This window comes from Manis javanica, chromosome 4, assembly GCF_040802235.1.
Source record: "Manis javanica isolate MJ-LG chromosome 4, MJ_LKY, whole genome shotgun sequence".
Classification (NCBI taxonomy): Eukaryota; Metazoa; Chordata; class Mammalia; order Pholidota; family Manidae; genus Manis; species Manis javanica.
The window spans coordinates 126465526-126478807 of NC_133159.1; the positions used below are offsets into that span (position 1 = coordinate 126465526).

Genomic DNA, 13282 nt, shown 5'->3' on the forward strand with positions numbered 1-13282 from the left:
TGGTTTGCTTTTCGTTTCTTTTCAAGGTGAAGTCCCAACCTTGCATCTGCTCCTGCACACACACGCTGAACACGACTACCGCGCAAACCAGCCCAGGAGTACAAGCCTGTCCCCTGCTGGGCGCACCTCGGGCGGACGCGCTCGGGAGCGGCGCTCTTCTCCCCGCGGCCCGGCGCCCCCGGAGACAGCCTGCGAGTGCGCAGTCCCCGAGGGCGCGGCCGGCCACTCCTGGCTGCCCCGAGTCATCCGCCAGAAGCCTGGCCCGAGCTCAGAGCCGACAGGAGGCGTCCAAGTGGAGCAGCCGCAGCCGCAGCCGCAGCCGCAGGAGCCTCCCAGGTACCGGGTGCAGGAGCGCGGGTCCCTGGCTGCACCGCGGACCCCTCCCGCCCGGAGGTACGGCCGGGGCGGGGAGAAGCAGGGAGAGGCGGAGTCACGAGGCCGCCCCCGGGGAGGGCAGGAGAGGAGGGGACTAGGGGATGCGGCGGGGGGCGGCCGGGCCGGACAACGCGGGGCTGGGGTGGCTCTGTTGCGCCCTCGGCCACGGGCGCGGGGCGCTGAGTCCCTGCCTAGGCCGAGCTGGGCGACCGGAGCGCGGCCCTGCCCCGGGTCAGATGGTGAAACCCGCGGGGAGCCGGGAAATATTCTTAATGAATGAAAATAGTTACTAATTAGGTTGTAAGATGACTGATTTTATTGTTTTGAGATTATCTCTGTTGTCGTTTTGTTAATACAAAGAACACATATTTACATATTTTACAAACAAATTTGTGGCACTGTTGAGCAGTTAATGATACTGATTCTTTATTGTATTTCATTGAAAGTCCTCAAATGCTTCTGTTAAAGTCTTCACCTCCTTATAATTAAACCTGCTCTTCTTCAATCACTAGCACTGGAGATAAGTAAAACCTGGCTTATTCAATTTGGCCTAATTACAAAAGCTCTGACAGAATTGTTTTCTGTTAGTTTCCACTCCAAATGTGCAACCTTTAATGTGTATTATTACATTAAATATGCTTTTGCGGGATGAGCTGGGAAAATAAAATGTTGTTATGGAATGTGCTTTAAACTTTTTAGCAAGACCTGGACGTCATTTGACATTTTGGAATTAAACTAATTTGTAAGCAAAGACCTTGCTGTGCTGAAGGGACCCAGAGAAAGACTGCCAAAAAAAGTTCTTTTTATGAGTTAGAGTCCACTGAAGGGGCTAAGTTAATGGCACATTAATTAGGACAAATTAGAAAGGGCTATCAACCACAGGGAAGGTAGCAAAGAGAAGGACGCATATTTTAGAGAAATTCCGTGTTTTGTATTTAGCTGAAGACTGGTGGTATTTACCATGTGGCACAGGCCAGAGGGTTACAGAACAGCTTGCTGCTGAGAACGAATGTGAATATGCTTGGAAACAGTGCTCTCTGCCAATCGATAGCTGCATTGTAATCATCTATGGGACAACCCATGAGCAGCTCACCACAAACTGCAGTAGCAAAATATTTTCTATTCCTTCTCTTGTGTACATGGGCTTTTTTAAAATCCAGGTTCTCTTTTGCTCACCTACCCAGGGACAAACTGACTGGTGTGCATTTCACCTTCTTTCTTTTCCTCTGCCTGACTTTTGGTGGCTCGTGAAGCACAAGCATTTGTTGAGTAAGGCCAAGGCAGGCAGCAGAGAAGGAAAGGTCTAGAGGATGAAGGAACTGGGTGCTCTTCCCTTGACTCGGGAAGGGAACAGAGGGCAGGGTTTCCTTAGCAAGTACCTGGGGCAGCTGAGCCCGGATATCGTCAGATCCAATGAATATACTCTCCAGATGAGACCACGTGCGCTGCACATCAAACCAGATGGCGATGACAGCATTGGCTGTGGACAGCTTCCTCTGCCAGCCCGACACTTCCTCTAGGAAGAAAGCAACATACTTGGACGTCATCAGGTTTGAAGCTACACTTGGTTATCCTCCAGGACCTCAATGAGGCCTTCGTCTGACTGCAGCAGGGGGACGTTGGTCTGCAGGTGGGGCTCGTATTGGAACTCCATGCTGGCCCAGGTGGCCCGCAGCTCCTTCAAGGTCTTCTCCATCCCCATCTCCTTCACTGCTTTGTCCACAATGCCCCAGACCTTGTCCTCAAAGCAGTGCAGCTGGAGCTGCAGGAGCTGTGCCAGTGTCGTGCCCTCGCCCACGGTGAAGCTCACACCCGTGGCCTGCATCAGCTGCCCCCAGTGCCACCACCGGATGGCTGGATTCTGGAGCTCAGCCACGGCCCTCAGCGAGGTCAGAGTGTTCAGCACAGTGCTTTCCAGGCCCGTGAAGGCATCCCAGGCCCTGACTTCCTTGTCAAGGTTCCGGATGTGCCTGGCAAACCGCTTGCACTCCACGTCCATGGCCTCCACGTTGATATCCCTCCACATGGTGGTCTCCCAGACACGGATGCTGGAGGTCCCAGAGCTCGTTCAGCTGGGAGACCTTCTTGCACTGCTTTAGCTGCTTGTAGTCTGGAACACTAACCTCAAACAGGCTGGCAGACTCTGCAGTGGAGGCCATGGTGGATTCCATCTGCTGGATCTTAGTGTGCCAGGCATCCCGCATTTGATAAGGGTCAATGCTGTCAAATCTACAAGACACAATGTGTTTCCTTTGTAAGTACAGTACACTTATTAGTAATATTATTGCTGTACAGGCCCATTTCCTAGGATCACCAAAGTACCACCAACTCCAATATTTACTTTTTATTTTTAGTTGAAGTGTAGTTGACATACAATATTATATTGGTCGCAGGTGTACAACATGGTGTTTTGACAATTATATTCATTATAAAATGCTCATCATGATAAACGTAGTTACCAGATGTCAACATATAAAATTATGAAATTATTGACTATATTCCCTATGCTGTACTCTTCATCCCCATGACTTACTTATTTTATAATTGGGAGTTCATCCCTCTTAATTCCCTTCAACTATTTTGCCCATCCCTGCACTCCTCTCCTCTATGGCAACCATCATTTGTTTTCCATATTTATGTGTCTGTTTCTGTTTTTTTGTTTGTCTCTTTGTTCTGCTTTTCAGATTGTACATGTAAGTGAAATCATATAGTATTTGTCTTTCTCTGCTTGGCCTATTTTGCTGAGCACAAATGCTTAGTATCTGAGCAAAGAGCAGTGAGTTTCACCAAAGCCTGGGAAGAAAAGACATTCAGGGCAGGTTGGAGTAGAGTGAACACAACCCACTGGAGGGAAGACACTCCAAGAGGAACTCCCTGCTTGGATCTTTTCTTCACTTCTGAGAAGGTAAAAATGCTCCTCTTCTCCTCCACCTCCCCCAACCCCTTATCCAGGGTAGAGGGGAATCATCCCTTTGTTCAAGCCCCCTTCAGACTCTGCTGCCACTCACTGGCTTCCAGACCACCTGTCACAAAAGAGCACCGCATGTTACCGCAGATGCTAAAAGCCAAAGCCTACCAGGAGCTGCTAGTGGGAAGTCATCTTTAAGCGAGAGGGCTGGCACTTAAAAGTCCAGCACTGACCCCATCTGGCACCGCTTCCTTTTGAGTGGTGGCTCTCAGTATTGGCTGCATATTAGAATCTTCTGGAAGCTTTAAAATCTCCATGCCAGGCTGCTCCCCAGATCAATTAAATCAGAATCTTTGGGGCTGGGGTGTGCGCAATGGCAGTTTTCAAGCACCCTGGGCGACTCCAATGTGCTCCGCTGGTGTCCTTGTCTGTGGTGAGACTCACGTTGATGGCCTGCAGTGCTTTCCTCCAAGTCTGAGGACCTCTGCTGGGAGCCTTGGAGTTTGAACACAAGCCCTCAGCAAGGCACTCTGCAGTCACCATCAGTTTCCTTCACTATGTGCCTCAGCTCGGGCTCCTCATCTAAGTCCCTTCTCCAGGCTGTGCTCAGCAGCCCCTCCGCCCTCTCTGGTCTGCTCTGCCTGCATCCTGGGGTGGCCTCTGGGTCTGCACTTGCCCCAGTAAACACTGTATCTAGCTTTGGAGTTTTAATTCACGCCCCCTTATCCTCTTTTCTACAATGTGTATGGCAGGTGTCCTCTGCTCCTGGTGCTCAGCAGCGTTAACCTACTTGATGCTGCCACCCGCCCAGACCTGCTTTCCTGGTTTGGCCTCTCCATGTAAGAACTCTACATACAAAGGAACCCACACGCGCAGATAATGTTTCTGTGGCCAGGAGCACCCAGAACCCAGTGTTCAAGGAGCCTCTCATTTTCCTCCGCAGTCTCTCTTTACACTTTTTCGCCATCACCTCTTTCAGGTTTTCTTGTTTCTGTATGCTTGGGTTAGGTACTGGGGACACCACGACTTACATGTGAACACTGCGTTCCTCTAAAGTCAGAATAGGGCATCCCAGGGTCCATCCTCAAAGGGAAAGTTGAGAGGACATGAATGACTAGAGAACTGGCCATTTCCTCCAACTGAGTGTGCGTATCCGTATGTGTGTATTGGCTGGGGGGATGTGGAGGGGAGGGGAGGGGAGAAAGGAGAAGGATGGCATACAAATTCCCTTTCTTGAACTGCCTCTTCTCTCAGTCCTCTTTGGAAATATTGGACTTGATGGATGGAACGTGATCCTAATTAAAGTCATTTACCCGAACCGCTCACCACTTAAGCCTAATTGCCATGCAACACAATAACAGTTATGCATACCATTAAATTAGTGTCAGATTAACTTTGATGCTTGCTCTGTTTGATTCCGCTTGTTCCATCTAAATAGTTTTTGGCCCTTGTGTTATGGTGGTGGATTTACTCCTCACGGGAATGAGGCTGAACAACAGTGCACGTCTTCACTGTTCTCCAGCTGCCAGCTGTCTCAGAACAGAATATGAGTTTGGAGATGACAGAGCTGAAGAGGGCCCTTCATCTATATAGGCAAGGAACCCTCTCCCCCATGAGAACAGTGGAGAAAGAACTAGAAGGAAAGAAATGTAACATCCTCAAGGCAAGCGGTCCAGCAGGGAAGATCACCATACCTGAATGGTCCTGTTTATTCTTAATTTCCAGAGACTAATTGTCACTGTGTAGGTTCTACTTTTTATCTTGACTGCAGTGAACTTAGCCTCTTGGTATTAGCACAAGATTGACTAGACAAATTCTAGTAGCCCACATGCTGTTTAATATATTAATGGAGTAAAATTCAAGAATAACTTAATAGGTAAGATATGCACTATTAGAGTTTTGGGGGTGCACACAAAAGAAGATAAATGATCTTCCTAACCATTCCTTCCTCAGCACATATGAACATCCTTAAATCAATATTGGTTCCTCAAATATTTGTAAGAGGTGATCATTTGTCAAACCTATCCCAAACTTCATCTACCCTGTGGCATAGTTTTTGTTTATAGTTTAAATTTGTGGACAGTAATTTCCTACAGCTAAGCACACATAAAAGTTAATTCGGCCTAAGTAGTGAAAAGGACCTCTGGACATGAGGGCAGGTAACCTTTTTCCCATTTAAACACTGTAGTGTGAATTGTCAGGATAGCCATAGACCTGATTAATGTGCCTAATAAACTACAAGCGGTTCTCTAAACTCAGGGGAGCAATACAGTACAAAAACAAGAAAGTAATAGGAGGGAAAAGGGTGTACTAAGTCTTTGAAATTGAAATAATAATGCAAAAGTATTTTAATCTAAAAGAGAAATGTCTGGAAAGTCTGGATGAATAAAACCATAATTAAGAGAGATGGAAATAGGGTGTTCATGCATGTGATCTTGGAAAAATGACTGATGCCAGCCTGACCTACACTTGAGCATAGACAGAGAAAGAGCAGTGACTTAAACTGTTTTGTGGGAAGCTAGTAGTTGGTAAAGGTTAACCTCAGCACCATACGTGTATACAACGAATGATGACACACCTCTGCTTGATACCCCACAGGTATTGTACAACTCAGCACATCTGATCTAAACTTGTGTTCTTTCAGCTCTTCCCATCCTGTGGCCCCCATCTGCGTGAGCAGTGGAACAGTCCCTTCCAATGACTTGTCCAAAATGGAAGACGGAGAACAAGTGGCTAATTCTCAAGATGGCTCCAGCACCCTCTTCTAGGGGGTGTGAACTGCCTCCCAGTGGGGGTTGAAGTTGGCATCCAGTGAACATGACTACTTACTCATTTTTGAAACTGTCCTGAGGCTGTAAGTCCTTGAGGTCAGGGACTGTGTATTACTTTAAAATCCTAGCCTTTGCACCATTTTTGCTGACTCCACTGTTGAGACCACAGCCTCTTTTGTTCCATGGAAGCCTGAATCATGTGAATGAGTCAAATTAGCTGGAAGAACAGGGTCAAGCTCAACTGATGATGTAGTCTAATGAACTATAGATATGTCCCTGGGAGATTTAATGACCCAATGTTGCTTTTTTCCCCAGTGATTGAAGAGATGGTAAGATGCTGTCCAAGTGAGACAGAGGTCCTTCTTCCCTCCTGCGTGCTCTCTGGGCTATTTGGAAAGCCTTGCTTGGGTACATGCAGGATAGTACCCAATGGGAGGGGGGTCTTCAAGAAGGCCCCCCAGCTATTGACAGAATCTGGTTGCCAGCCAACTAAAACCACTAATGTTCCCCATTAAGCTGGAGCCTGCAGGGGTCAAATGCTTTGGTTAAGAAACCCCTGAGTTACCTAGGTCTTGAGATGGATAAGATGTCCTGGAATCATTCCTAAGGTCAGGAAGACTGAACAAGACAGTGCTGCTGGAAGCACAGAACATCCCTTTCACTCAAAGAGGAGAATTAGTCTCCAATTTTAAGAGTTCTATAAAGCCCTTGAATCTGAGTATGATGATTTAGCCGATTACTGTGAAGTGAGAGAGCTCAACTAGGAATATGCTGACACAGCTGAGAGTTTAGGACTAAAAGAGGAAGTAAAACGTGACTTGGACATGAAGAACCTCAACCCAAGCAATGTGATGTCACCCAGCACCTGTCAGACTGCAAGGGCCTAATGAGACACTTTATTTCTTTCTCTTCCTCAAAGACAAGATAAATGGGAGCTTAATCTGTAGTCTAATCAGGAATAGATACTTGCATGCATCGAGGAATGCACCACAGGCTGCATTTTAGAAATTCGTCAATGATCTCAAAGTGAAGCAACCAGAACTAAACTCATTTGCTACTCATGGTACCTAAACATTTTAAACACACACATTCACGCACACCAAACTAAGAAACAAAACAAAATGAATTGACACCCACGAAGATTCCCTTCATCAGTAAATCCACAATTCTGCTCTAGTCCTGAAGGTTTTCTTGAGGAGAGAAATACATCAAAATTGCAGTAATGTTTGGATTTCCACACTGCTGTGAGCAGTTCTTCTCAAAGCATTCTCTTCCAGAGATTCGTCTGCATGTCAAATTAACAGATGTGAATTTGGAAAACCCAGCTAAGGGGAGTGATATCCTCATAGCCAGCAGATAAAGTGCTAAGAAAGGGAAAAAAAATAGTGTGGCTACTAAATAAAAAAACAACAGCCAATCAATACACGTACACAATGTAACCATGAAGGAGGAATACCAGATTTCCATCAGATGACTAGCAAATGAGTATTGTCCTTTCAACCAATCTCAGAAGCCTGTTTGGGAAGCCATTTCACCAAACCATCTTGGGAATTCCTTCTTTGAAATTTTCTTAGGAGACAGTCTTAAGACAGACTAATGCCAAGGTTATTAGTATCATTACTTTTATGGCTGCTGCCATGGTGTGATTGTTAACACTAAGCAGTATTACTCAGCTTGATATCCTACCTCCCTCAACAGCTTTCGCTCTACATGACCAGTGTTGAATTTTAAAAATTCAACTGCATGCCCAAAAGGAGAGTCAAAACAATGTGCTTCAAAGTCTGATAAGTTTCAAAAGGAGTTCCACAGTGTTTTGAACAATAGATGTTTCTTAGGAATGAGGGCATAGCTACTAAGGCAATTACTCTAGAGGGAGACAGACTCAGTTTTAACGTCCTGGTTTGACTCCTGAGAAGAGAAGCAGTTACATCCCTCCAGGGCAGCAGTCTCAAACTTGGCTGCATGCTGGAAACACCTGGGGAGCTTCACAAAGCTACTGATGCCAGGTCTTACCCCCAGAGAATCTGATATAGTTGGTCTGTGGGGCAGACTGGACATTGGAAGTTTTAAGAGCTCCCTGGGTGGTTCTAACGTGCAGCCGAAATGGTAGCACACTGCTTCAGAGTCCTGTGTTTTATCTGTCTATACACATCTTTTGCACAGTTTTACAAATCTGCCCTTCCCTTCCTCTCAACACACTCATTTTTTTCTCTCTAGCCCCAAGTATAATAACTTGGGGAGAGTAGCTGCTTAATAAATGTTTGGTGAACATTATTCAGTAAGAATAAGTAGACCCTTAACTGTGGGCTAGGTTGGGTGACCAACAGCTCCGATGTGCCTGGTACAGAGGGACTTCCCTAGATGTGTGACCTTTCAGTGGTAACATGGGAACAGTCAAGGGAAAACCAAGAAGGTTGGTCACCCTAGTGCCAGATGCTATGCTAAACACTTGGAAAGGGTATTGCTTTAACCCTATCAGCAACCCTATGCAGTGCATGCTATTTTTAACCCCATTTTACAGATGAGGAAACTGAAGCACAGACATATTGAGTGGCTTCCTGACATGGGTATTAAGCCTGAGATTAGACACTAGACAGCCTGAGTCCAGAGTCCAAATACTTAATCATTATGCTCTATTTTCTTTCAGTAGAGTTGTGATTTTTGTTTGTTTCATTTGTTGCTTTAACATGTACCTCCCAGTGTAATATTTCAGAGCCTCTGATGCTGAGCAGTAGACCAGAGGCAGACCCTAGCAGACTTCCCCACTAAGGTAGGAAAGCTCAGAGAATGGAACCTATGTGTGTGTGCACAATGTGCACACATGTGAATGGTGTTGCCCATCTTATAGTTGTTTTATGTAAAGACCCCTAATCACAAGTAGGGAGGTGTCTGAGCATTACTAAGCTATGAAAGAAGTAAATCCTTCACCTCGAATCCTTCCTAATTTAGGCTACCAAAATGCCTTCCAAAAGTATTTAAAAATTCTATCAGCCATAAAAGAAAAGGAGTTTTTGAGAATTTAGAATACCAACAGTTTAGTGAAAACTTTATAATTATACCACATACAATCCCTTTATAGACCTGGAGACACAGAAGTTTCTAGACTTTTGAAGGCAAGGTCTTTTGTTTGCACAACCTGTGGTCATCTCATGCAGGCTCTGAGAGGATGCTGTCCAGTCGAGCCCCACGTCCTAACCATAATGGAAGGGAAGACTGTTAACTAGTCTTACCTGCTAGAAGAACACAAACTCAACAGAAAGACAGTCAGTGACTCAAAGGTGCCATGTTTATAGGTAAGGAGGCAGTGGTGGTGACTGATCCATACCTGAAGGGAGCTTCTTGGTGGAATCGCTTGCAGAACCGCTGCTGTTCGGCATCAAAGGCTGTGCACCGCTGGCAGAGGACGCTCACTTCATTCGCTTGCAGTGAGGCCACCTGCTGCCTCACAGTAATGGCCATCTTTTTTATGTTGTTCCATTCCTTAGGCAGCTCCTGCAATGGAGACCTCAGTGTGGTCAGACCCACATTGTTCCCTCCCTTCACCACAGTCCTGAAACTGGACAGACCCCAGATATCTTCATGTGTGCCACAACACCTGCTGCAATGCCATGGTATCATTTGTCCGTTTTCAACAACTCCCCTTCCTTGACTTATCTCCCTAGTTAGTTGTTCTATCAATGATCACCTACTTTGGGCTCAACACTATCCTTCTTGCCCTCAGCCTCTGACCCAGTAACCCTTTCCCTTTTTATATTTTCCAAGAATACTTGGTTATTTTCTGTAATGCCCCTCATTTCCTCTTAGACCAACTTAACACTCCTCAGATCTGCTCTTTTCTCCTCTGAATGAAAATAATTTGTTCACCCTTAATTCTGGAAAAAAACCCTGACACACTTTGTCCACATCAATTCTCTCATATATCCTCCAGAATTACAGTGTTTCATATTTATTGAGTTTCCACCATGTGCTAGATATGACACATACCTTACACATAGTGTTATAAATTATGGGCCTTGGGCAATTGCTAAGCCGTGTTTCTCATTTATTTCAATCCACCTCACCTGACTCTGAAATCCTGAAACTCCCCCACTCTTTCTTTTATTAGGAAAACAAATTTTGCACTGACCTCCAGCTGCTTAAACACCGTTTTGGCAATTCTTGTCCATAGGTCTTCAGCAATTCAATAGTTTGCTTTAAGGGCTCAAACATCTCATCAATACTGCCCTGCCATTCTTTAAGAGCCATAAGGTGTCCCATAATCTCAACCAATCCTTTAAAATCGCCTTTTTCAACTTCCTTTGAACTCTGACTATTTTTTATAAACACTTCAAGGTCGGCCAAGCTAAGCAAAACACAAACAGAACATGAGGAGCCACTCTCCTGCCCGTCCCCAAAAAGTAGATTTATTTATTGCCCCAAAAATATAGCTATTGCAATGGAGAACCTTCCATGTGCACAGCTCTCTGCATAGACTGTACACTGATGGTAAGAATATGAGCCTTTTCAGAAGTGTCAGAGTCATGAAGACAAAGATGGACACTTTGATGGAGACTCCGGAGACACGACATATTAGTAGGACAGCTGGGGAAATGTGAACAAGGTCTGTAGGTTAGTTACTAGTACATCAATATTAACTTTCCAATCTTGACTGTACTGTGGTTATGCAAGGTGTTATCATTTGGGAAATCTGAGTGAAGGTAAAAGTAAATAAATGAATCAAATAAGTAAATAAAAATACACTGCACAGAAAGGAAACTTTGGTACTGTTTTGCAATGTTTTTTGTAATTTTTTTTGAAATTTTCAAAAAAACTGTAAATCACAAAAATACTGTGGTATCTAAAATCATACATATTCAGGTTGTATGTGTAATCATGGCCAAGTCATTTAACATCTCGGAGCCTGTTTCCTCACCTATAAGATGGGAGAAATCATTTCTGTCCACTGGTTATTGTGAGAGTTGTCTTTAACTCAGATATATTTATATCTATTACATGATATGAGAAAAAAATTAATATGTCTAACACATGAGCCCTAGCATGCTTCCAGGTCCTGAGGAGAGAATAAATAGGACAAAGGCTCTGCTCTTTTGAAACTTACCTCTTAGTGGGAAAAATAAATAGGAAACAAGTGGATGGAATAGGCCGCACAGTTTCAGGTAGTGATGAGAACTATAAATGGGTAGAGACTATTTAGGATGGCTCTATTCTCTATGGAGTGGTTAGTAAAGGCCTTTCTATTGAGGTGGTTTTTGAGCAGAAACATAAATGGTATGAAGGAGGGAGCCACAGAGAGAAATAGAAAAGTTTTCATATAGAAGGAACAGCATGAGGGAAGGCACAGAACTTGGATTCAGTTGACTTGTTTGAGGAAAAGGGGAAAAGTCAACATGGCAGAACCATGAGGCAAATGGGGAAAAAATGGAGGGAGAAGAGGGCAGAGAGTTAGCAAGGGGCCAGACATGGCAGGGCCTTATTGGCCATGATAAGCACTCCAGATTTTATTCTGAGCAAAAGCTCTGCAGCTGGAGGAGAACGTGTTTTAGCGGGAGGTGATAATGAAGATGGTGGTGCTGGCTTTGCTGGTTGGGAGACAAGAATGGAAGCCAGGAGGGCTTTAGGGACTATAATCATTGTCCATGTGACAGAAAATAATTGACTTTCACCTGGCTGGTGGACCTGAGGAGTGGTCAGATTCAAGATAATTTTGCATGTAGAGCCTATAGGACCCACTGATGGACTAGGGGAGAGATGTGAGGAAATGAGAGAGATCAATAGTGGCCCAGGCAGTGAGGTGAACAATGGTACCATTTAAAAAGATATGGGGGTGGGGGTCACGGGGAGGGCTGTGCAACACAGAGAAGACAGTAGTGATTTTACAGCATCTTACTACGCAGATGGACAGTGACTGTGAAGGGGTATGTGGGGGGGACTTGGTGAAGGGGGGAACCTAGTAAACATAATGTTCTTTCTGTAATTGTAGATTAATGATAGCAAAATAAAAAATAAATAAAAAAAGATATGGGGAAGAATTGGGGAAGACTAGTTTTTGTGGAGGGAGAAGGGGAAGAGGAACATGTTTTAAACACATGAGGTTTAAGATGCCTCCCAGACACTAGACACTTCAGGGAGACATTTATTAGTCAGTGGAGAGTTCCTAAGAGATGGGGCTGAAAATATAAATTTGGTAGTTATCACACAGATGTCCTTCAAGTGCTGGGTTAGATATCACGTGGAATATGAGTATAGATAGCTAAGAAAGTTCAGGATTAAGGTTTCAGGAATTCTAATAGGTGGAGGTCTAGAAGAGACAAGCCCAGCTAAGGAGACCAAGATGGCACAGCCAGTGAGACAGGAGGAAAACAAGAAACGTGAGGTATTCTGAAAGCCACAGGGAGAAATGGGGAAAGAGGGAATGATCAGCTATGCCAACTCCTCCTGAGGGGTACACAGGAAGATGAAGACAGATCGTGACCACAGGGTGTGGCCATGTGAAAACCATTATCAACCTTGACATGAGCGGTTTGAGTGGGCTGGTCTAGTTCAACGTTGACTGCAGAGTAAGCTGGGGAATGGCAGACTTCAGATTCTTGCTGTATGATGTACATGATGACAGGAGTAACCCTCCTGCTCAAACAACTAGAAGGCATAAGCAACTATTTCAAAATCATTTAAAACACACATCAGTAGCAGGGCATGAAATTAAGGAATCTCCAGAGGCTGAAGACGTATCAAGAGCAAGAACCAACCAAGGTTTTAAGTTGGCGTTCATATAATGGTTTCTACTGCACCATGAAGACCTTGAACTTCCACTTTGATTGCTTGAGCCGAGGGCCCACACAAGGTGGGTAGGCTAAGCTAATAGGAAGCTGCAACACAGCAAGAATGAACAAGAAATAAACACACTGCACAGAAAGGGACTGTAGGGAAACTTGCCTGCTTTACCCTGGGCACTAGGTGGGCCACTGCTAGTTGAAGTGTAGGTGGTCTGGGATTGGAAGAATCCCCTGGATGACTCGTAGAAACAAAAGCAAATCATTCTTGGAGGAATGAACCTGGAATCTAATCTTCAAAGGATTTCCACAGAGAAAATTCCAAGGAAGATGGTTTACAATCAAAAGTTATAACCCATACAAGAAGTCACCATCAGTAGGAGCTAGCAGAAACAGACACGAAACCTGTGAAGAGTTCAGATACTGGAATTCAGATGCAGAATATAAAATAGCAATAT

The 13282-nt window shown here is 44.9% G+C and overlaps 1 pseudogene; it reads right to left on the reverse strand.

Annotated features, from left to right (window-relative positions):
- LOC140848606 (dynein axonemal heavy chain 9-like) overlaps positions 1 to 13282 on the reverse strand; it is a 198895-nt pseudogene that overhangs the window by 127956 nt on the left and 57657 nt on the right.